This window comes from Amblyomma americanum, chromosome 1, assembly GCF_052857255.1.
Source record: "Amblyomma americanum isolate KBUSLIRL-KWMA chromosome 1, ASM5285725v1, whole genome shotgun sequence".
Taxonomy (NCBI): Eukaryota; Metazoa; Arthropoda; class Arachnida; order Ixodida; family Ixodidae; genus Amblyomma; species Amblyomma americanum.
The window spans coordinates 292,787,935-292,813,765 of NC_135497.1; positions in this window are offsets into that span (position 1 = coordinate 292,787,935).

The window sequence follows — 25,831 nt, forward strand, 5'->3', positions numbered from 1 at the left end:
AGTCACGCGATATACTTGAAGTAAACACGTTAAATTGATGTCTCGCGCAGGAGGATACACCTGACCTAATTTTACGATTATTTACTCTAGCTAGCGTGTTAGTCACGCGATATACTTGAAGTAAACACTTTAAAGTGATGTCTCGCGCAGGAGGATGCACCTGACCTAATCTTACGGTTATTCACTGTAGCTAGCGTGTTAGTCACGTGATATACTTAAAGTAAACACGTTAATATGATGTCTCGCGCAAGAGGATACAACTGGCCTAATCTTACGGTTGTTCACTCTAGCTGGCGTGTTAGTCACGTGATATACTTAAAGTAATCACGTTAATGTGATGTCTCGCGCAAGAGGACGCACCTGACCTAATCTTACGGTTATTCACTCTAGCTAGCGTGTTAGTCACGCGATATACTTGAAGGAAACACGTTAAAGTGTTGTCTCGCGCAGAAGGATACACCTTGCCTAATCTAACGGTTACTCACTCTAGCTATCGTGTTAGTCACGCGATATACTTGATGTAAACACGTTAAAGTGATGTCTCGCGCAGGAGGATACACCAGGCCTAATCTTACGGTTATTCACTCTATCTAGCGTGTTAGTCACGCGATATACTTGAAGTAAACACGTTAAAGTGATGTCTCGCGCAGGAGGATACACATCGCCTAATATTACAGTTATTCACTTTAGCTAGCGTGTTAGTCACGTTATATACTTAAAGTAAACACGTTAATGTGATGTCTCGCGCAAGAGGATACACCTGGCCTAATCTTACGGTTGTTCAATCTAGCTAGCGTGTTAGTCACGCGATATACTTGAAGTAAACACGTTAAATTGATGTCTCGCGCAGGAGGATACACCTGACCGAATCTTACGGTTATTCACTCTAGCTAACGTGTTAGTCACGTGATATACTTAAAGTAAACACGTTAATGTGATGTCTCGCGCAAGAGGATACACCTGATCTAATCTTACGGTTATTCACTCTAGCTAGCGTGTTGGTCACGCGATATACTTGAAGTAAACACGTTAAAGTGATGTCTCGCGCAGGAGGATACACCTGACCTAATCTAACGGTTGTTCACTCTAGCTAGCGTGTTAGTCATGCGATATACTTGAGGTAAACACGTTAAATTGATGTCTCGCGCAGGAGGATACACCTGACCTAATCTTATGGTTATTCACTCTAGCTAGCGTGTTAGTCACGCGATATACTTGAAGTAAACACGTTAAAGTGATGTCTCGCGCAGGAGGATACATGTGGCCTAATCGTACGGTCATTCACTCTAGCTAGCGTGTTAATCACGCGATATACGTGAAATAAACACGTTAAAGTGATATCTCGCGCACTAGGATACACCTGGCCTAATCTTACGGTTATTCACTCTAGGTAGCGTGTTAGTCACGCGACATACTTGAAGTAAACACGTTAAATTGATGCCTCGCGCAGGAGAATACACCTGGCCTAATCGTACGGTTATTAACTCTAGCTAGCGTGTTAGTCACGCGATATACTTGAAGTAAACACGTTAAAGTGATGTCTCGCGCAGGAGGATACATCTGAACTAATCTTACGGTTATTCATTCTAGCTAGCGTGTTACTCACGCGATATACTTGAGGTAAACACGTTAAATTGATGTCTCGCGCAGGAGGATACACCTGACCTAATCTTATGGTTATTCACTCTAGCTAGCGTGTTAGTCACGCGATATACTTGAAGTAAACACGTTAAAGTGATGTCTCGCGCAGGAGGATACATGTGGCCTAATCGTACGGTCATTCACTCTAGCTAGCGTGTTAATCACGCGATATACGTGAAATAAACACGTTAAAGTGATGTCTCGCGCACTAGGATACACCTGGCCTAATCTTACGGTTATTCACTCTAGGTAGCGTGTTAGTCACGCGACATACTTGAAGTAAACACGTTAAATTGATGCCTCGCGCAGGAGAATACACCTGGCCTAATCGTACGGTTATTAACTCTAGCTAGCGTGTTAGTCACGCGATATACTTGAAGTAAACACGTTAAAGTGATGTCTCGCGCAGGAGGATACACCTCGCCTAATCTAACGGTTATTCACTCTAGCTAGCGTGTTAGTCACGCGATATACTTGAAGTAAACACGTTAAAGTGATGTCTCGCGCAGGAGGATACATCTGAACTAATCTTACGGTTATTCATTCTAGCTAGCGTGTTACTCACGCGATATACTTGAAGTAAACACGTTAAAGTGATGTCTCGCGAAGGAGGGTACACCTGGCCTAATCTGGAGGTTGTTCGCTCTAGCTAGCGTGTTAGTCACGCGATATACTTAAAGTAAACACGTTAATGTGATGTCTCGCGCAAGAGGATACACCTGACCTAATCTTACGGTTATTCACTCTAGCTAGCGTGTTAGTCACGTGATATACTTAAAGTAAACACGTTAATGTGATGTCTCGCGCAAGAGGGTACACCTGGCCTAATCTTACGGTTGTTCACTGTAGCTAGCGTGTTAGTCACGCGATATACTTGAAGTAAGCACGTTAAATTGTTGTCTCGCGCAGGAGGATACACCTGACCTAATCTTACGGTTATTCACTCTAGCTGGCGTGTTAGTCACGTGATATACTTAAAGTAAACACGTTAATGTGATGTCTCGCGCAAGAGGATGCACCTGACCTAATCTTACGGTTATTCACTCTAGCTAGCGTGTTAGTCACTTCATATACTTAAAGTAAATACGTTAATGTGATGTCTGGCGCAAGAGGATACACCTGATCTAATCTTACGGTTATTCACTCTAGCTAGCGTGTTAGTCACGTGATATACTTAAAGTAAACACGTTAATGTCATGTCTCGCGCTAGAGGATACACCTGATCTAATCTTACGGTTGTTCACTCTAGCTAGCGTGTTAGTCACGCGATATACTTGAAGTAAACACGTTAAAGTGATGTCTCGCGCAGGAGGATACACATGACCTAATTTTACGGTTATTCACTCTAGCTAGCGTGTTAGTCACGCGATATACTGGAAGTAAACACGTTAAAGTGATGTCTCGCGCAGGAGGATACACCTGGCCTAGTCTTACGGTTATTCACTCTAGCTAGCGTGTTAGTCACGCGATATACTTGAAGTAAACACGTTGAAGTGATGTCTCGCGCATGAGGATACACCTCACCTAATCTTACGGTTATTCACTCTAGCTAGCGTGTTGGTCACGCGATATACTTGAAGTACACACGTTAAATGGATGTCTCGCGCAGGAGGATACACCTGACCTAATCTTACGGTTGTTCACTCTAGCTAGCGTGTTAGTCACGCGATATACTTGAAGTAAACACGTTAAAGTGATGTCTCGCGCAGGAGGATACACCTGACCTAATCTTACGGTTGTTCACTCTAGCTAGCGTGTTGGTCACGCGATATACTTGAAGTACACACGTTAAATGGATGTCTCGCGCAGGAGGATACACCTGACCTAATCTTACGGTTGTTCACTCTAGCTAGCGTGTTGGTCACGCGATATACTTGAAGTACACACGTTAAATGGATGTCTCGCGCAGGAGGATACACATCGCCTAATATTACAGTTATTCACTTTAGCTAGCGTGTTAGTCACGTTATATACTTAAAGTAAACACGTTAATGTGATGTCTCGCGCAAGAGGATACACCTGGCCTAATCTTACGGTTGTTCAATCTAGCTAGCGTGTTAGTCACGCGATATACTTGAAGTAAACACGTTAAATTGATGTCTCGCGCAGGAGGATACACCTGATCTAATCTTACGGTTATTCACTCTAGCTAGCGTGTTAGTCACGTGATATACTTAAAGTAAACACGTTAATGTGATGTCTCGCGCAAGAGGATACACCTGATCTAATCTTACGGTTATTCACTCTAGCTAGCGTGTTGGTCACGCGATATACTTGAAGTAAACACGTTAAAGTGATGTCTCGCGCAGGAGGATACACATGACCTAATTTTACGGTTATTCACTCTAGCTAGCGTGTTAGTCACGCGATATACTGGAAGTAAACACGTTAAAGTGATGTCTCGCGCATGAGGATACACCTCACCTAATCTTACGGTTATTCACTCTAGCTAGCGTGTTGGTCACGCGATATACTTGAAGTACACACGTTAAATGGATGTCTCGCGCAGGAGGATACACATCGCCTAATATTACAGTTATTCACTTTAGCTAGCGTGTTAGTCACGTTATATACTTAAAGTAAACACGTTAATGTGATGTCTCGCGCAAGAGGATACACCTGGCCTAATCTTACGGTTGTTCAATCTAGCTAGCGTGTTAGTCACGCGATATACTTGAAGTAAACACGTTAAATTGATGTCTCGCGCAGGAGGATACACCTGATCTAATCTTACGGTTATTCACTCTAGCTAGCGTGTTAGTCACGTGATATACTTAAAGTAAACACGTTAATGTGATGTCTCGCGCAAGAGGATACACCTGATCTAATCTTACGGTTATTCACTCTAGCTAGCGTGTTGGTCACGCGATATACTTGAAGTAAACACGTTAAAGTGATGTCTCGCGCAGGAGGATACACCTGACCTAATCTAACGGTTGTTCACTCTAGCTAGCGTGTTAGTCATGCGATATACTTGAGGTAAACACGTTAAATTGATGTCTCGCGCAGGAGGATACACCTGACCTAATCTTATGGTTATTCACTCTAGCTAGCGTGTTAGTCACGCGATATACTTGAAGTAAACACGTTAAAGTGATGTCTCGCGCAGGAGGATACATGTGGCCTAATCGTACGGTCATTCACTCTAGCTAGCGTGTTAATCACGCGATATACGTGAAATAAACACGTTAAAGTGATATCTCGCGCACTAGGATACACCTGGCCTAATCTTACGGTTATTCACTCTAGGTAGCGTGTTAGTCACGCGACATACTTGAAGTAAACACGTTAAATTGATGCCTCGCGCAGGAGAACACACCTGGCCTAATCGTACGGTTATTAACTCTAGCTAGCGTGTTAGTCACGCGATATACTTGAAGTAAACACGTTAAAGTGATGTCTCGCGCAGGAGGATACATCTGAACTAATCTTACGGTTATTCATTCTAGCTAGCGTGTTACTCACGCGATATACTTGAAGTAAACACGTTAAGGTGATGTCTCGCGCAGGAGGGTACACCTGGCCTAATCTGGAGGTTGTTCGCTCTAGCTAGCGTGTTAGTCACGCGATATACTTAAAGTAAACACGTTAATGTGATGTCTCGCGCAAGAGGGTACACCTGACCTAATCTTACGGTTATTCACTCTAGCTAGCGTGTTAGTCACGTGATATACTTAAAGTAAACACGTTAATGTGATGTCTCGCGCAAGAGGGTACACCTGGCCTAATCTTACGGTTGTTCACTGTAGCTAGCGTGTTAGTCACGCGATATACTTGAAGTAAGCACGTTAAATTGTTGTCTCGCGCAGGAGGATACACCTGACCTAATCTTACGGTTATTCACTCTAGCTGGCGTGTTAGTCACGTGATATACTTAAAGTAAACACGTTAATGTGATGTCTCGCGCAAGAGGATGCACCTGACCTGATCTTACGGTTATTTACTCTAGCTAGCGTGTTAGTCACGTGATATACTTAAAGTAAACACGTTAATGTGATGTCTCGCGCAAGAGGATACACCTGATCTAATCTTACGGCTATTCACTTTAGCTAGCGTGTTGGTCACGCGATATACTTGAAGTAAACACGTTAAATTGATGTCTCGCGCAGGAGGATACACCTGACCTAATCTTACGGTTGTTCACTTCAGCTAGCGTGTTAGTCACGCGATATACTTGAAGTAAACACGTTAAAGTGATGTCTCGCGCAGGAGGATACACCTGGCCTAATCTTACGGTTATTCACTCTAGCTAGCGTGTCAGTCACGCGATATACTTGAAGTAAACACGTTAAAGTGATGACTCGCGCAGGAGGATACACCTGGCCTAATCTTACGGTTATTCACTCTAGCTAGCGTGTTACTCACGCGATATACTTGAAGTAAACACGTTAAAGTGATGTCTCGCGCAGGAGGATACACCTGACCTAATCTTACGGTTATTCACTCTAGCTAGCGTGTTAGTCACGTCATATACTTAAAGTAAATACGTTAATGTGATGTCTGGCGCAAGAGGATACACCTGATCTAATCTTACGGTTATTCACTCTAGCTAGCGTGTTAGTCACGTGATATACTTAAAGTAAACACGTTAATGTCATGTCTCGCGCTAGAGGATACACCTGATCTAATCTTACGGTTGTTCACTCTAGCTAGCGTGTTAGTCACGCGATATACTTGAAGTAAACACGTTAAATTGATGTCTCGCGCAGGAGGATACGCCTGACCTAATTTTACGATTATTTACTCTAGCTAGCGTGTTAGTCACGCGATATACTTGAAGTAAACACTTTAAAGATATGTCTCGCGCAGGAGGATGCACCTGACCTAATCTTACGGTTATTCACTGTAGCTAGCGTGTTAGTCACGTGATATACTTAAAGTAAACACGTTAATATGATGTCTCGCGCAAGAGGATACAACTGGCCTAATCTTACGGTTGTTCACTCTAGCTGGCGTGTTAGTCACGTGATATACTTAAAGTAATCACGTTAATGTGATGTCTCGCGCAAGAGGACGCACCTGACCTAATCTTACGGTTATTCACTCTAGCTAGCGTGTTAGTCACGCGATATACTTGAAGGAAACACGTTAAAGTGTTGTCTCGCGCAGAAGGATACACCTTGCCTAATCTAACGGTTACTCACTCTAGCTATCGTGTTAGTCACGCGATATACTTGATGTAAACACGTTAAAGTGATGTCTCGCGCAGGAGGATACACCAGGCCTAATCTTACGGTTATTCACTCTATCTAGCGTGTTAGTCACGCGATATACTTGAAGTAAACACGTTAAAGTGATGTCTCGCGCAGGAGGATACACCTGACCTAATCTTACGGTTGTTCACTCTAGCTAGCGTGTTAGTCACGCGATATACTTGAAGTAAACACGTTAAATTGATGTCTCGCGCAGGAGGATACACCTGACCTAATTTTACGATTATTTACTCTAGCTAGCGTGTTAGTCACGCGATATACTTGAAGTAAACACTTTAAAGTGATGTCTCGCGCAGGAGGATGCACCTGACCTAATCTTACGGTTATTCACTGTAGCTAGCGTGTTAGTCACGTGATATACTTAAAGTAAACACGTTAATATGATGTCTCGCGCAAGAGGATCAACTGGCCTAATATTACAGTTATTCACTTTAGCTAGCGTGTTAGTCACGTTATATACTTAAAGTAAACACGTTAATGTGATGTCTCGCGCAAGAGGATACACCTGGCCTAATCTTACGGTTGTTCAATCTAGCTAGCGTGTTAGTCACTCGATATACTTGAAGTAAACACGTTAAATTGATGTCTCGCGCAGGAGGATACACCTGACCGAATCTTACGGTTATTCACTCTAGCTAGCGTGTTAGTCACGTGATATACTTAAAGTAAACACGTTAATGTGATGTCTCGCGCAAGAGGATACACCTGATCTAATCTTACGGTTATTCACTCTAGCTAGCGTGTTGGTCACGCGATATACTTGAAGTAAACACGTTAAAGTGATGTCTCGCGCAGGAGGATACACCTGACCTAATCTAACGGTTGTTCACTCTAGCTAGCGTGTTAGTCATGCGATATACTTGAGGTAAACACGTTAAATTGATGTCTCGCGCAGGAGGATACACCTGACCTAATCTTATGGTTATTCACTCTAGCTAGCGTGTTAGTCACGCGATATACTTGAAGTAAACACGTTAAAGTGATGTCTCGCGCAGGAGCATACATGTGGCCTAATCGTACGGTCATTCACTCTAGCTAGCGTGTTAATCACGCGATATACGTGAAATAAACACGTTAAAGTGATGTCTCGCGCACTAGGATACACCTGGCCTAATCTTACGGTTATTCACTCTAGGTAGCGTGTTAGTCACGCGACATACTTGAAGTAAACACGTTAAATTGATGCCTCGCGCAGGAGAATACACCTGGCCTAATCGTACGGTTATTAACTCTAGCTAGCGTGTTAGTCACGCGATATACTTGAAGTAAACACGTTAAAGTGATGTCTCGCGCAGGAGGATACATCTGAACTAATCTTACGGTTATTCATTCTAGCTAGCGTGTTACTCACGCGATATACTTGAAGTAAACACGTTAAAGTGATGTCTCGCGCAGGAGGGTACACCTGGCCTAATCTGGAGGTTGTTCGCTCTAGCTAGCGTGTTAGTCACGCGATATACTTAAAGTAAACACGTTAATGTGATGTCTCGCGCAAGAGGGTACACCTGACCTAATCTTACGGTTATTCACTCTAGCTAGCGTGTTAGTCACGTGATATACTTAAAGTAAACACGTTAATGTGATGTCTCGCGCAAGAGGGTACACCTGGCCTAATCTTACGGTTGTTCACTGTAGCTAGCGTGTTAGTCACGCGATATACTTGAAGTAAACACGTTAAATTGTTGTCTCGCGCAGGAGGATACACCTGACCTAATCTTACGGTTATTCACTCTAGCTGGCGTGTTAGTCACGTGATATACTTAAAGTAAACACGTTAATGTGATGTCTCGCGCAAGAGGATACACCTGATCTAATCTTACGGCTATTCACTTTAGCTAGCGTGTTGGTCACGCGATATACTTGAAGTAAACACGTTAAATTGATGTCTCGCGCAGGAGGATACACCTGACCTAATCTTACGGTTGTTCACTCCAGCTAGCGTGTTAGTCACGCGATATACTTGAAGTAAACACGTTAAAGTGATGTCTCGCGCAGGAGGATACACCTGGCCTAATCTTACGGTTATTCACTCTAGCTAGCGTGTTAGTCACGCGATATACTTGAAGTAAACACGTTAAAGTGATGACTCGCGCAGGAGGATACACCTGGCCTAATCTTACGGTTATTCACTCTAGCTAGCGTGTTAGTCACGCGATATACTTGAAGTAAACACGTTAAAGGGATGTCTCGCGCAGGAGGATACACCTGGCCTAATCTTACGGTTGTTCACTCTAGCTAGCGTGTTAGTCGCGCGATATACTTGAAGTAAACACGTTAAATTGATGTCTTGCGCAGGAGGATACACCTGACCTAATCTTACGGTTATTCACTCTAGCTAGCGTGTTAGTCACGTGATATACTTAAAGTAAACACGTTAATGTGATGTCTCGCGCAAGAGGATACACCTGGCCTAATCTTATGGTTGTTAACTCTAGCTAGCGTGTTAGATACGCGATATACTTGAAGTAAACACGTTAAATTGATGTCTCGCGCAGGAGGATACACCTGACCTAATCTTACGGTTATTCACTCTAGCTAGCGTGTCAGTCACGCGATATACTTGAAATAAACACATTAAAGTGATGTCTCGCGCAGGAGGATACACCTGACCTAATCTTACGGTTATTCACTCTAGCTAGCGTGTTAGTCACGCGATATACTTGAAGTAAACACGTTAAAGTGATGTCTCGCGCAGGAGTATACACCTGGCCTAATCTTATGGTTATTCACTCTAGCTAGCGTGTTAATCACACGATATACTTGAAGTAAACACGTTAAAGTGATGTCTCGCGCAGGAGGATACACCTGGCCTAATCTTACGGTTATTCACTCTAGCTAGCGTGTTAATCACGCGATATACTTGAAGTAGAAACGTTAAAGTGATGTCTCGCGCAGGAGGATACACCTGACCTAATCTTACGGTTATTCACTCTAGCTAGCGTGTTACTCACGCGATATACTTGAAGTAAACACGTTAAAGTGATGTCTCGCGCAGGAGGATACACCTGACCTAATCTTACGGTTATTCACTCTAGCTAGCGTGTTAGTCACGTCATATACTTAAAGTAAATACGTTAATGTGATGTCTGGCGCAAGAGGATACACCTGATCTAATCTTACGGTTATTCACTCTAGCTAGCGTGTTAGTCACGTGATATACTTAAAGTAAACACGTTAATGTCATGTCTCGCGCTAGAGGATACACCTGATCTAATCTTACGGTTGTTCACTCTAGCTAGCGTGTTAGTCACGCGATATACTTGAAGTAAACACGTTAAAGTGATGTCTCGCGCAGGAGGATACACTTACCTAATTTTACGGTTATTCACTCTAGCTAGCGTGTTAGTCACGCGATATACTGGAAGTAAACACGTTAAAGTGATGTCTCGCGCAGGAGGATACACCTGGCCTAGTCTAACAGTTATTCACTCTAGCTAGCGTGTTAGTCACGCGATATACTTGAAGTAAACACGTTGAAGTGATGTCTCGCGCATGAGGATACACCTCACCTAATCTTACGGTTATTCACTCTAGCTAGCGTGTTGGTCACGCGATATACTTGAAGTACACACGTTAAATGGATGTCCCGCGCAGGAGGATACACCTGACCTAATCTTACGGTTGTTCACTCTAGCTAGCGTGTTAGTCACGCGATAAACTTGAAGTAAACACGTTAAAGTGATGTCTCGCGCAGGAGGATACACCTGACCTAATCTTACGGTTGTTCACTCTAGCTAGCGTGTTAGTCACGCGATATACTTGAAGTAAACACGTTAAAGTGATGTCTCGCGCAGGAGGATACACCTGACCTAATTTTACGATTATTCACTCTAGCTAGCGTGTTAGTCACGCGATATACAAATAAACACTTTAAAGTGGTGTCTCGCGCAGGAGGATGCACCTGACCTAATCTTACGGTTATTCACTGTAGCTAGCGTGTTAGTCACGTGATATACTTAAAGTAAACACGTTAATATGATGTCTCGCGCAAGAGGATACAACTGGCCTAATCTTACGGTTGTTCACTCTAGCTGGCGTGTTAGTCACGTGATATACTTAAAGTAATCACGTTAATGTGATGTCTCGCGCAAGAGGACGCACCTGACCTAATCTTACGGTTATTCACTCTAGCTAGCGTGTTAGTCACGCGATATACTTGAAGGAAACACGTTAAAGTGTTGTCTCGCGCAGAAGGATACACCTTGCCTAATCTAACGGTTACTCACTCTAGCTAGCGTGTTAGTCACGCGATATACTTGAAGTAAACACGTTAAAGTGATGTCTCGCACAGGAGGATACACCTGACCTTATCTTACGGTTATTCACTCTAGCTAGCGTGTTAGTCACGTGATATACTTAAAGTAAACACGTTAATGTGATGTCTCGCGCAAGAGGATACACCTGATCTAATCTTACGGCTATTCACTTTAGCTAGCGTGTTGGTCACGCGATATACTTGAAGTAAACACGTTAAATTGATGTCTCGCGCACGAGGATACACCTGGCCTAATCTTACGGTTGTTCACTGTAGCTAGCGTGTTAGTCACGCGATATACTTGAAGTAAACACGTTAAATTGTTGTCTCGCGCAGGAGGATACACCTGACCTAATCTTACGGTTATTCACTCTAACTGGCGTGTTAGTCACGTGATATACGTAAAGTAAACACGTTAATGTGATGTCTCGCGCAAGAGGATACACCTGATCTAATCTTACGGCTATTCACTTTAGCTAGCGTGTTGGTCACGCGATATACTTGAAGTAAACACGTTAAATTGATGTCTCGCGCAGGAGGATACACCTGACCTAATCTTACGGTTGTTCACTCCAGCTAGCGTGTTAGTCACGCGATATACTTGAAGTAAACACGTTAAAGTGATGTCTCGCGCAGGAGGATACACCTGGCCTAATCTTACGGTTATTCACTCTAGCTAGCGTGTCAGTCACGCGATATACTTGAAGTAAACACGTTAAAGTGATGACTCGCGCAGGAGGATACACCTGGCCTAATCTTACGGTTATTCACTCTAGCTAGCGTGTTAGTCACGCGATATACTTGAAGTAAACACGTTAAAGGGATGTCTCGCGCAGGAGGATACACCTGGCCTAATCTTACGGTTGTTCACTCTAGCTAGCGTGTTAGTCGCGCGATATACTTGAAGTAAACACGTTAAATTGATGTCTTGCGCAGGAGGATACACCTGACCTAATCTTACGGTTATTCACTCTAGCTAGCGTGTTAGTCACGTGATATACTTAAAGTGAACACGTTAATGTGATGTCTCGCGCAAGAGGATACACCTGGCCTAATCTTATGGTTGTTAACTCTAGCTAGCGTGTTAGTTACGCGATATACTTGAAGTAAACACGTTAAATTGATGTCTCGCAAAGGAGGATACACCTGACCTAATCTTACGGTTATTCACTCTAGCTAGCGTGTTAGTCACGCGATATACTTGAAGTAAACACGTTAAAGTGATGTCTCGCACAGGAGGATACACCTGACCTAATCTTACGGTTATTCACTCTAGCTAGCGTGTTAGTCACGCGATATACTTGAAGTAAACACGTTAAAGTGATGTCTCGCGCAGGAGTATACACCTGGCCTAATCTTATGGTTATTCACTCTAGCTAGCGTGTTAATCACACGATATACTTGAAGTAAACACGTTAAAGTGATGTCTCGCGCAGGAGGATACACCTGGACTAATCTTACGGTTATTCACTCTCGCTAGCGTGTTAGTCACGCGATATACTTGAAGTAAACACGTTAAAGTGATGTCTCGCGCAGGAGGATACACCTGGCCTAATCTTACGGTTATTCACTCTAGCTAGCGTGTTAGTCACGCGATATACTTGAAGTAAACACGTTAAAGTGATGTCTCGCGCAGGAGGATACACCTGACCTAATCTTACGGTTATTCACTCTAGCTAGCGTGTTACTCACGCGATATACTTGAAGTAAACACGTTAAAGTGATGTCTCGCGCAGGAGGATACACCTGACCTAATCTTACGGTTATTCACTCTAGCTAGCGTGTTAGTCACGTCATATACTTAAAGTAAATACGTTAATGTGATGTCTGGCGCAAGAGGATACACCTGATCTAATCTTACGGTTATTCACTCTAGCTAGCGTGTTAGTCACGTGATATACTTAAAGTAAACACGTTAATGTCATGTCTCGCGCTAGAGGATACACCTGATCTAATCTTACGGTTGTTCACTCTAGCTAGCGTGTTAGTCACGCGATATACTTGAAGTAAACACGTTAAAGTGATGTCTCGCGCAGGAGGATACACCTGACCTAATTTTACGGTTATTCACTCTAGCTAGCGTGTTAGTCACGCGATATACTGGAAGTAAACACGTTAAAGTGATGTCTCGCGCAGGAGGATACACCTGGCCTAGTCTTACGGTTATTCACTCTAGCTAGCGTGTTAGTCACGCGATATACTTGAAGTAAACACGTTGAAGTGATGTCTCGCGCATGAGGATACACCTCACCTAATCTTACGGTTATTCACTCTAGCTAGCGTGTTGGTCACGCGATATACTTGAAGTACACACGTTAAATGGATGTCTCGCGCAGGAGGATACACCTGACCTAATGTTACGGTTGTTCACTCTAGCTAGCGTGTTAGTCACGCGATATACTTGAAGTAAACACGTTAAAGTGATGTCTCGCGCAGGAGGATACACCTGACCTAATCTTACGGTTTTTCACTCTAGCTAGCGTGTTGGTCACGCGATATACTTGAAGTACACACGTTAAATGGATGTCTCGCGCAGGAGGATACACCTGACCTAATCTTACGGTTGTTCACTCTAGCTAGCGTGTTAGTCACGCGATATACTTGAAGTAAACACGTTAAAGTGATGTCTCGCGCAGGAGGATACACCTGACCTAATTTTACGATTATTCACTCTAGCTAGCGTGTTAGTCACGCGATATACTTGAAGTAAACACTTTAAAGTGATGTCTCGCGCAGGAGGATACACCTGACCTAATCTTACGGTTGTTCACTCTAGCTAGCGTGTTAGTCACGCGATATACTTGAAGTAAACACGTTAAAGTGATGTCTCGCGCAGGAGGATACACCTGACCTAATCTTACGGTTGTTCACTCTAGCTAGCGTGTTGGTCACGCGATATACTTGAAGTACACACGTTAAATGGATGTCTCGCGCAGGAGGATACACCTCACCTAATCTTACGGTTGTTCACTCTAGCTAGCGTGTTAGTCACGCGATATACTTGAAGTAAACACGTTAAAGTGATGTCTCGCGCAGGAGGATACACCTGACCTAATCTTACGGTTGTTCACTCTAGCTAGCGTGTTAGTCACGCGATATACTTGAAGTAAACACGTTAAAGTGATGTCTCGCGCAGGAGGATGCACCTGACCTAATCTTACGGTTATTCACTGTAGCTAGCGTGTTAGTCACGTGATATACTTAAAGTAAACACGTTAATATGATGTCTCGCGCAAGAGGATACAACTGGCCTAATCTTACGGTTGTTCACTCTAGCTGGCGTGTTAGTCACGTGACATACCTAAAGTAATCACGTTAATGTGATGTCTCGCGCAAGAGGACGCACCTGACCTAATCTTACGGTTATTCACTCTAGCTAGCGTGTTAGTCACGCGATATACTTGAAGGAAACACGTTAAAGTGTTGTCTCGCGCAGAAGGATACACCTTGCCTAATCTAACGGTTACTCACTCTAGCTATCGTGTTAGTCACGCGATATACTTGATGTAAACACGTTAAAGTGATGTCTCGCGCAGGAGGATACACCAGGCCTAATCTTACGGTTATTCACTCTATCTAGCGTGTTAGTCACGCGATATACTTGAAGTAAACACGTTAAAGTGATGTCTCGCGCAGGAGGATACACATCGCCTAATATTACAGTTATTCACTTTAGCTAGCGTGTTAGTCACGTTATATACTTAAAGTAAACACGTTAATGTGATGTCTCGCGCAAGAGGATACACCTGGCCTAATCTTACGGTTGTTCACTCTAGCTAGCGTGTTAGTCACGCGATATACTTGAAGTAAACACGTTAAATTGATGTCTCGCGCAGGAGGATACACCTGACCGAATCTTACGGTTATTCACTCTAGCTAGCGTGTTAGTCACGTGATATACTTAAAGTAAACACGTTAATGTGATGTCTCGCGCAAGAGGATACACCTGATCTAATCTTACGGTTATTCACTCTAGCTAGCGTGTTGGTTACGCGATATACTTGAAGTAAACACGTTAATTTGATGTCTCGCGCATGAGGATGCACCTGACCTAATCTTACGGTTGTTCATTCTAGCTAGCGTGTTAGTCACGCGATATACTTGAAGTAAACACGTTAAAGTGATGTCTCGCGCAGGAGGATACACCTGACCTAATCTAACGGTTGTTCACTCTAGCTAGCGTGTTAGTCATGCGATATACTTGAGGTAAACACGTTAAATTGATGTCTCGCGCAGGAGGATACACCTGACCTAATCTTATGGTTATTCACTCTAGCTAGCGTGTTAGTCACGCGATATACTTGAAGTAAACACGTTAAAGTGATGTCTCGCGCAGGAGGATACATGTGGCCTAATCGTACGGTCATTCACTCTAGCTAGCGTGTTAATCGCGCGATATACGTGAAATAAACACGTTAAAGTGATGTCTCGCGCAGGAGGATACATCTGAACTAATCTTACGGTTATTCATTCTAGCTAGCGTGTTACTCACGCGATATACTTGAAGTAAACACGTTAAAGTGATGTCTTGCGCAGGAGGATACACCTGACCTAATCTTACGGTTATTCACTCTAGCTAGCGTGTTAGTCACGTGATATACTTAAAGTAAACACGTTAATTTGATGTCTCGCGCATGAGGATACACCTGACCTAATCTTACGGTTGTTCATTCTAGCTAGAGTGTTAGTCACGCGATATACTTGAAGTAAACACGTTAAAGTGATGTCTCGCGCACTAGGATACACCTGGCCTAATCTTACGGTTATTCACTCTAGGTAGCGTGTTAGTCACGCGACATACTTGAAGTAAACACGTTAAATTGATGTCTCGCGCAGGAGAATACACCTGGCCTAATCTTACGGTTATTCACTCTAGCTAGCGTGTTAGTCACGTCATATACTTAAAGTAAATACGTTAATGTCATGTCTCGCGCTAGAGGATACACCTGATCTAATCTTACGGTTGTTCACTCTAGCTAGCGTGTTAGTCACGCGATATACTTGAAGTAAACACGTTAAAGTGATGTCTCGCGCAGGAGGATACACCTGACCTAATTTTACGGTTATTCACTCTAGCTAGCGTGTTAGTCACGCGATATACTGGAAGTAAACACGTTAAAGTGATGTCTCGCGCAGGAGGATACACCTGGCCTAGTCTTACGGTTATTCACTCTAGCTAGCGTGTTAGTCACGCGATATACTTGAAGTAAACACGTTGAAGTGATGTCTCGCGCATGAGGATACACCTCACCTAATCTTACGGTTATTCACTCTAGCTAGCGTGTTGGTCACGCGATATACTTGAAGTACACACGTTAAATGGATGTCTCGCGCAGGAGGATACACCTGACCTAATCTTACGGTTGTTCACTCTAGCTAGCGTGTTAGTCACGCGATATACTTGAAGTAAACACGTTAAAGTGATGTCTCGCGCAGGAGGATACACCTGACCTAATCTTACGGTTGTTCACTCTAGCTAGCGTGTTGGTCACGCGATATACTTGAAGTACACACGTTAAATGGATGTCTCGCGCAGGAGGATACACCTGACCTAATCTTACGGTTGTTCACTCTAGCTAACGTGTTAGTCACGCGATATACTTGAAGTAAACACGTTAAAGTGATGTCTCGCGCAGGAGGATACACCTGACCTAATTTTACGATTATTCACTCTAGCTAGCGTGTTAGTCACGCGATATACTTGAAGTAAACACTTTAAAGTGATGTCTCGCGCAGGAGGATACACCTGACCTAATTTTACGATTATTCACTCTAGCTAGCGTGTTAGTCACGCGATATACTTGAAGTACACACGTTAAATGGAGTTCTCGCGCAGGAGGATACACCTGACCTAATCTTTCGGTTGTTCACTCTAGCTAGCGTGTTAGTCACGCGATATACTTGAAGTAAACACGTTAAAGTGATGTCTCGCGCAGGAGGATACACCTGACCTAATCTTACGGTTGTTCACTCTAGCTAGCGTGTTGGTCACGCGATATACTTGAAGTACACACGTTAAATGGATGTCTCGCGCAGGAGGATACACCTGACCTAATCTTACGGTTGTTCACTCTAGCTAGCGTGTTAGTCACGCGATATACTTGAAGTAAACACGTTAAAGTGATGTCTCGCGCAGGAGGATACACCTGACCTAATCTTACGGTTGTTCACTCTAGCTAGCGTGTTAGTCACGCGATATACTTGAAGTAAACACTTTAAAGTGATGTCTCGCGCAGGAGGATGCACCTGACCTAATCTTACGGTTATTCACTGTAGCTAGCGTGTTAGTCACGTGATATACTTAAAGTAAACACGTTAATATGATGTCTCGCGCAAGAGGATACAGCTGGCCTAATCTTACGGTTGTTCACTCTAGCTGGCGTGTTAGTCACGTGATGTACTTGAAGTAAACACGTTAAAGTGATGTCTCGCGCAGGAGGATACACCTGACCTAATCTTACGGTTATTCACTCTAGCTAGCGTGTTAGTCACGTCATATACTTAAAGTAAATACGTTAATGTGATGTCTGGCGCAAGAGGATACACCTGATCTAATCTTACGGTTATTCACTCTAGCTAGCGTGTTAGTCACGTGATATACTTAAAGTAAACACGTTAATGTCATGTCTCGCGCTAGAGGATACACCTGATCTAATCTTACGGTTGTTCACTCTAGCTAGCGTGTTAGTCACGCGATATACTTGAAGTAAACACGTTAAAGTGATGTCTCGCGCAGGAGGATACACTTACCTAATTTTACGGTTATTCACTCTAGCTAGCGTGTTAGTCACGCGATATACTGGAAGTAAACACGTTAAAGTGATGTCTCGCGCAGGAGGATACACCTGGCCTAGTCTAACGGTTATTCACTCTAGCTAGCGTGTTAGTCACGCGATATACTTGAAGTAAACACGTTGAAGTGATGTATCGCGCATGAGGATACACCTCACCTAATCTTACGGTTATTCACTCTAGCTAGCGTGTTGGTCACGCGATATACTTGAAGTACACACGTTAAATGGATGTCCCGCGCAGGAGGATACACCTGACATAATCTTACGGTTGTTCACTCTAGCTAGCGTGTTAGTCACGCGATAAACTTGAAGTAAACACGTTAAAGTGATGTCTCGCGCAGGAGGATACACCTGACCTAATCTTACGGTTGTTCACTCTAGCTAGCGTGTTAGTCACGCGATATACTTGAAGTAAACACGTTAAAGTGATGTCTCGCGCAGGAGGATACACCTGACCTAATTTTACGATTATTCACTCTAGCTAGCGTGTTAGTCACGCGATATACAAATAAACACTTTAAAGTGGTGTCTCGCGCAGGAGGATGCACCTGACCTAATCTTACGGTTATTCACTGTAGCTAGCGTGTTAGTGACGTGATATACTTAAAGTAAACACGTTAATATGATGTCTCGCGCAAGAGGATACAACTGGCCTAATCTTACGGTTGTTCACTCTAGCTGGCGTGTTAGTCACGTGATATACTTAAAGTAATCACGTTAATGTGATGTCTCGCGCAAGAGGACGCACCTGACCTAATCTTACGGTTATTCACTCTAGCTAGCGTGTTAGTCACGCGATATACTTGAAGGAAACACGTTAAAGTGTTGTCTCGCGCAGAAGGATACACCTTGCCTAATCTAACGGTTACTCACTCTAGCTAGCGTGTTAGTCACGCGATATACTTGAAGTAAACACGTTAAAGTGATGTCTCGCACAGGAGGATACACCTGACCTAATCTTACGGTTATTCACTCTAGCTAGCGTGTTAGTCACGTGATATACTTAAAGTAAACACGTTAATGTGATGTCTCGCGCAAGAGGATACACCTGACCTAATCTAACGGTTGTTCACTCTAGCTAGCGTGTTAATCGCGCGATATACGTGAAATAAACACGTTAAAGTGATGTCTCGCGCAGGAGGATACATCTGAACTAATCTTACGGTTATTCATTCTAGCTAGCGTGTTACTCACGCGATATACTTGAAGTAAACACGTTAAAGTGATGTCTTGCGCAGGAGGATACACCTGACCTAATCTTACGGTTATTCACTCTAGCTAGCGTGTTAGTCACGTGATATACTTAAAGTAAACACGTTAATTTGATGTCTCGCGCATGAGGATACACCTGACCTAATCTTACGGTTGTTCATTCTAGCTAGAGTGTTAGTCACGCGATATACTTGAAGTAAACACGTTAAAGTGATGTCTCGCGCACTAGGATACACCTGGCCTAATCTTACGGTTATTCACTCTAGGTAGCGTGTTAGTCACGCGACATACTTGAAGTAAACACGTTAAATTGATGTCTCGCGCAGGAGAATACACCTGGCCTAATCTTACGGTTATTCACTCTAGCTAGCGTGTTAGTCACGTCATATACTTAAAGTAAATACGTTAATGTCATGTCTCGCGCTAGAGGATACACCTGATCTAATCTTACGGTTGTTCACTCTAGCTAGCGTGTTAGTCACGCGATATACTTGAAGTAAACACGTTAAAGTGATGTCTCGCGCAGGAGGATACACCTGACCTAATTTTACGGTTATTCACTCTAGCTAGCGTGTTAGTCACGCGATATACTGGAAGTAAACACGTTAAAGTGATGTCTCGCGCAGGAGGATACACCTGGCCTAGTCTTACGGTTATTCACTCTAGCTAGCGTGTTAGTCACGCGATATACTTGAAGTAAACACGTTGAAGTGATGTCTCGCGCATGAGGATACACCTCACCTAATCTTACGGTTATTCACTCTAGCTAGCGTGTTGGTCACGCGATATACTTGAAGTACACACGTTAAATGGATGTCTCGCGCAGGAGGATACACCTGACATAATCTTACGGTTGTTCACTCTAGCTAGCGTGTTAGTCACGCGATATACTTGAAGTAAACACGTTAAAGTGATGTCTCGCGCAGGAGGATACACCTGACCTAATCTTACGGTTGTTCACTCTAGCTAGCGTGTTGGTCACGCGATATACTTGAAGTACACACGTTAAATGGATGTCTCGCGCAGGAGGATACACCTGACCTAATCTTACGGTTGTTCACTCTAGCTAACGTGTTAGTCACGCGATATACTTGAAGTAAACACGTTAAAGTGATGTCTCGCGCAGGAGGATACACCTGACCTAATTTTACGATTATTCACTCTAGCTAGCGTGTTAGTCACGCGATATACTTGAAGTAAACACTTTAAAGTGATGTCTCGCGCAGGAGGATACACCTGACCTAATTTTACGATTATTCACTCTAGCTAGCGTGTTAGTCACGCGATATACTTGAAGTACACACGTTAAATGGAGTTCTCGCGCAGGAGGATACACCTGACCTAATCTTTCGGTTGTTCACTCTAGCTAGCGTGTTAGTCACGCGATATACTTGAAGTAAACACGTTAAAGTGATGTCTCGCGCAGGAGGATACACCTGACCTAATCTTACGGTTGTTCACTCTAGCTAGCGTGTTGGTCACGCGATATACTTGAAGTACACACGTTAAATGGATGTCTCGCGCAGGAGGATACACCTGACCTAATCTTACGGTTGTTCACTCTAGCTAGCGTGTTAGTCACGCGATATACTTGAAGTAAACACGTTAAAGTGATGTCTCGCGCAGGAGGATACACCTGACCTAATCTTACGGTTGTTCACTCTAGCTAGCGTGTTAGTCACGCGATATACTTGAAGTAAACACTTTAAAGTGATGTCTCGCGCAGGAGGATGCACCTGACCTAATCTTACGGTTATTCACTGTAGCTAGCGTGTTAGTCACGTGATATACTTAAAGTAAACACGTTAATATGATGTCTCGCGCAAGAGGATACAGCTGGCCTAATCTTACGGTTGTTCACTCTAGCTGGCGTGTTAGTCACGTGATATACTTGAAGTAAACACGTTAAAGTGATGTCTCGCGCAGGAGGATACACCTGACCTAATCTTACGGTTATTCACTCTAGCTAGCGTGTTAGTCACGTCATATACTTAAAGTAAATACGTTAATGTGATGTCTGGCGCAAGAGGATACACCTGATCTAATCTTACGGTTATTCACTCTAGCTAGCGTGTTAGTCACGTGATATACTTAAAGTAAACACGTTAATGTCATGTCTCGCGCTAAAGGATACACCTGATCTAATCTTACGGTTGTTCACTCTAGCTAGCGTGTTAGTCACGCGATATACTTGAAGTAAACACGTTAAAGTGATGTCTCGCGCAGGAGGATACACTTACCTAATTTTACGGTTATTCACTCTAGCTAGCGTGTTAGTCACGCGATATACTGGAAGTAAACACGTTAAAGTGATGTCTCGCGCAGGAGGATACACCTGGCCTAGTCTAACGGTTATTCACTCTAGCTAGCGTGTTAGTCACGCGATATACTTGAAGTAAACACGTTGAAGTGATGTATCGCGCATGAGGATACACCTCACCTAATCTTACGGTTATTCACTCTAGCTAGCGTGTTGGTCACGCGATATACTTGAAGTACACACGTTAAATGGATGTCCCGCGCAGGAGGATACACCTGACATAATCTTACGGTTGTTCACTCTAGCTAGCGTGTTAGTCACGCGATAAACTTGAAGTAAACACGTTAAAGTGATGTCTCGCGCAGGAGGATACACCTGACCTAATCTTACGGTTGTTCACTCTAGCTAGCGTGTTAGTCACGCGATATACTTGAAGTAAACACGTTAAAGTGATGTCTCGCGCAGGAGGATACACCTGACCTAATTTTACGATTATTCACTCTAGCTAGCGTGTTAGTCACGCGATATACAAATAAACACTTTAAAGTGGTGTCTCGCGCAGGAGGATGCACCTGACCTAATCTTACGGTTATTCACTGTAGCTAGCGTGTTAGTGACGTGATATACTTAAAGTAAACACGTTAATATGATGTCTCGCGCAAGAGGATACAACTGGCCTAATCTTACGGTTGTTCACTCTAGCTGGCGTGTTAGTCACGTGATATACTTAAAGTAATCACGTTAATGTGATGTCTCGCGCAAGAGGACGCACCTGACCTAATCTTACGGTTATTCACTCTAGCTAGCGTGTTAGTCACGCGATATACTTGAAGGAAACACGTTAAAGTGTTGTCTCGCGCAGAAGGATACACCTTGCCTAATCTAACGGTTACTCACTCTAGCTAGCGTGTTAGTCACGCGATATACTTGAAGTAAACACGTTAAAGTGATGTCTCGCACAGGAGGATACACCTGACCTAATCTTACGGTTATTCACTCTAGCTAGCGTGTTAGTCACGTGATATACTTAAAGTAAACACGTTAATGTGATGTCTCGCGCAAGAGGATACACCTGATCTTATCTTACGGCTATTCACTTTAGCTAGCGTGTTGGTCACGCGATATACTTGAAGTAAACACGTTAAATTGATGTCTCGCGCAGGAGGATACACCTGGCCTAATCTTACGGTTGTTCACTGTAGCTAGCGTGTTAGTCACGCGATATACTTGAAGTAAACACGTTAAATTGTTGTCTCGCGCAGGAGGATACACCTGACCTAATCTTACGGTTATTCACTCTAGCTGGCGTGTTAGTCACGTGATATACGTAAAGTAAACACGTTAATGTGATGTCTCGCGCAAGAGGATACACCTGATCTAATCTTACGGCTATTCACTTTAGCTAGCGTGTTGGTCACGCGATATACTTGAAGTAAACACGTTAAATTGATGTCTCGCGCAGGAGGATACACCTGACCTAATCTTACGGTTGTTCACTCCAGCTAGCGTGTTAGTCACGCGATATACTTGAAGTAAACACGTTAAAGTGATGTCTCGCGCAGGAGGATACACCTGGCCTAATCTTACGGTTATTCACTCTAGCTAGCGTGTCAGTCACGCGATATACTTGAAGTAAACACGTTAAAGTGATGACTCGCGCAGGAGGATACACCTGGCCTAATCTTACGGTTATTCACTCTAGCTAGCGTGTTAGTCACGCGATATACTTGAAGTAAACACGTTAAAGGGATGTCTCGCGCAGGAGGATACACCTGGCCTAATCTTACGGTTGTTCACTCTAGCTAGCGTGTTAGTCGCGCGATATACTTGAAGTAAACACGTTAAATTGATGTCTTGCGCAGGAGGATACACCTGACCTAATCTTACGGTTATTCACTCTAGCTAGCGTGTTAGTCACGTGATATACTTAAAGTGAACACGTTAATGTGATGTCTCGCGCAAGAGGATACACCTGGCCTAATCTTATGGTTGTTAACTCTAGCTAGCGTGTTAGTTACGCGATATACTTGAAGTAAACACGTTAAATTGATGTCTCGCAAAGGAGGATACACCTGACCTAATCTTACGGTTATTCACTCTAGCTAGCGTGTTAGTCACGCGATATACTTGAAGTAAACACGTTAAAGTGATGTCTCGCACAGGAGGATACACCTGACCTAATCTTACGGTTATTCACTCTAGCTAGCGTGTTAGTCACGCGATATACTTGAAGTAAACACGTTAAAGTGATGTCTCGCGCAGGAGTATACACCTGGCCTAATCTTATGGTTATTCACTCTAGCTAGCGTGTTAATCACACGATATACTTGAAGTAAACACGTTAAAGTGATGTCTCGCGCAGGAGGATACACCTGGACTAATCTTACGGTTATTCACTCTCTATAGCGTGTTAGTCACGCGATATACTTGAAGTAAACACGTTAAAGTGATGTCTCGCGCAGGAGGATACACCTGGCCTAATCTTACGGTTATTCACTCTAGCTAGCGTGTTAGTCACGCGATATACTTGAAGTAAACACGTTAAAGTGATGTCTCGCGCAGGAGGATACACCTGACCTAATCTTACGGTTATTCACTCTAGCTAGCGTGTTACTCACGCGATATACTTGAAGTAAACACGTTAAAGTGATGTCTCGCGCAGGAGGATACACCTGACCTAATCTTACGGTTATTCACTCTAGCTAGCGTGTTAGTCACGTCATATACTTAAAGTAAATACGTTAATGTGATGTCTGGCGCAAGAGGATACACCTGATCTAATCTTACGGTTATTCACTCTAGCTAGCGTGTTAGTCACGTGATATACTTAAAGTAAACACGTTAATGTCATGTCTCGCGCTAGAGGATACACCTGATCTAATCTTACGGTTGTTCACTCTAGCTAGCGTGTTAGTCACGCGATATACTTGAAGTAAACACGTTAAAGTGATGTCTCGCGCAGGAGGATACACCTGACCTAATTTTACGGTTATTCACTCTAGCTAGCGTGTTAGTCACGCGATATACTGGAAGTAAACACGTTAAAGTGATGTCTCGCGCAGGAGGATACACCTGGCCTAGTCTTACGGTTATCACTCTAGCTAGCGTGTTAGTCACGCGATATACTTGAAGTAAACGCGGTGAAGTGATGTCTCGCGCATGAGGATACACCTCACCTAATCTTACGGTTATTCACTCTAGCTAGCGTGTTGGTCACGCGATATACTTGAAGTACACACGTTAAATGGATGTCTCGCGCAGGAGGATACACCTGACCTAATGTTACGGTTGTTCACTCTAGCTAGCGTGTTAGTCACGCGATATACTTGAAGTAAACACGTTAAAGTGATGTCTCGCGCAGGAGGATACACCTGACCTAATCTTACGGTTTTTCACTCTAGCTAGCGTGTTGGTCACGCGATATACTTGAAGTACACACGTTAAATGGATGTCTCGCGCAGGAGGATACACCTGACCTAATCTTACGGTTGTTCACTCTAGCTAGCGTGTTAGTCACGCGATATACTTGAAGTAAACACGTTAAAGTGATGTCTCGCGCAGGAGGATACACCTGACCTAATTTTACGATTATTCACTCTAGCTAGCGTGTTAGTCACGCAATATACTTGAAGTAAACACTTTAAAGTGATGTCTCGCGCAGGAGGATACACCTGACCTAATCTTACGGTTGTTCACTCTAGCTAGCGTGTTAGTCACGCGATATACTTGAAGTAAACACGTTAAAGTGATGTCTCGCGCAGGAGGATACACCTGACCTAATCTTACGGTTGTTCACTCTAGCTAGCGTGTTGGTCACGCGATATACTTGAAGTACACACGTTAAATGGATGTCTCGCGCAGGAGGATACACCTCACCTAATCTTACGGTTGTTCACTCTAGCTAGCGTGTTAGTCACGCGATATACTTGAAGTAAACACGTTAAAATGATGTCTCGCGCAGGAGGATACACCTGACCTAATCTTACGGTTGTTCACTCTAGCTAGCGTGTTAGTCACGCGATATACTTGAAGTAAACACGTTAAAGTGATGTCTCGCGCAGGAGGATGCACCTGACCTAATCTTACGGTTATTCACTGTAGCTAGCGTGTTAGTCACGTGATATACTTAAAGTAAACACGTTAATATGATGTCTCGCGCAAGAGGATACAACTGGCCTAATCTTACGGTTGTTCACTCTAGCTGGCGTGTTAGTCACGTGACATACCTAAAGTAATCACGTTAATGTGATGTCTCGCGCAAGAGGACGCACCTGACCTAATCTTACGGTTATTCACTCTAGCTAGCGTGTTAGTCACGCGATATACTTGAAGGAAACACGTTAAAGTGTTGTCTCGCGCAGAAGGATACACCTTGCCTAATCTAACGGTTACTCACTCTAGCTATCGTGTTAGTCACGCGATATACTTGATGTAAACACGTTAAAGTGATGTCTCG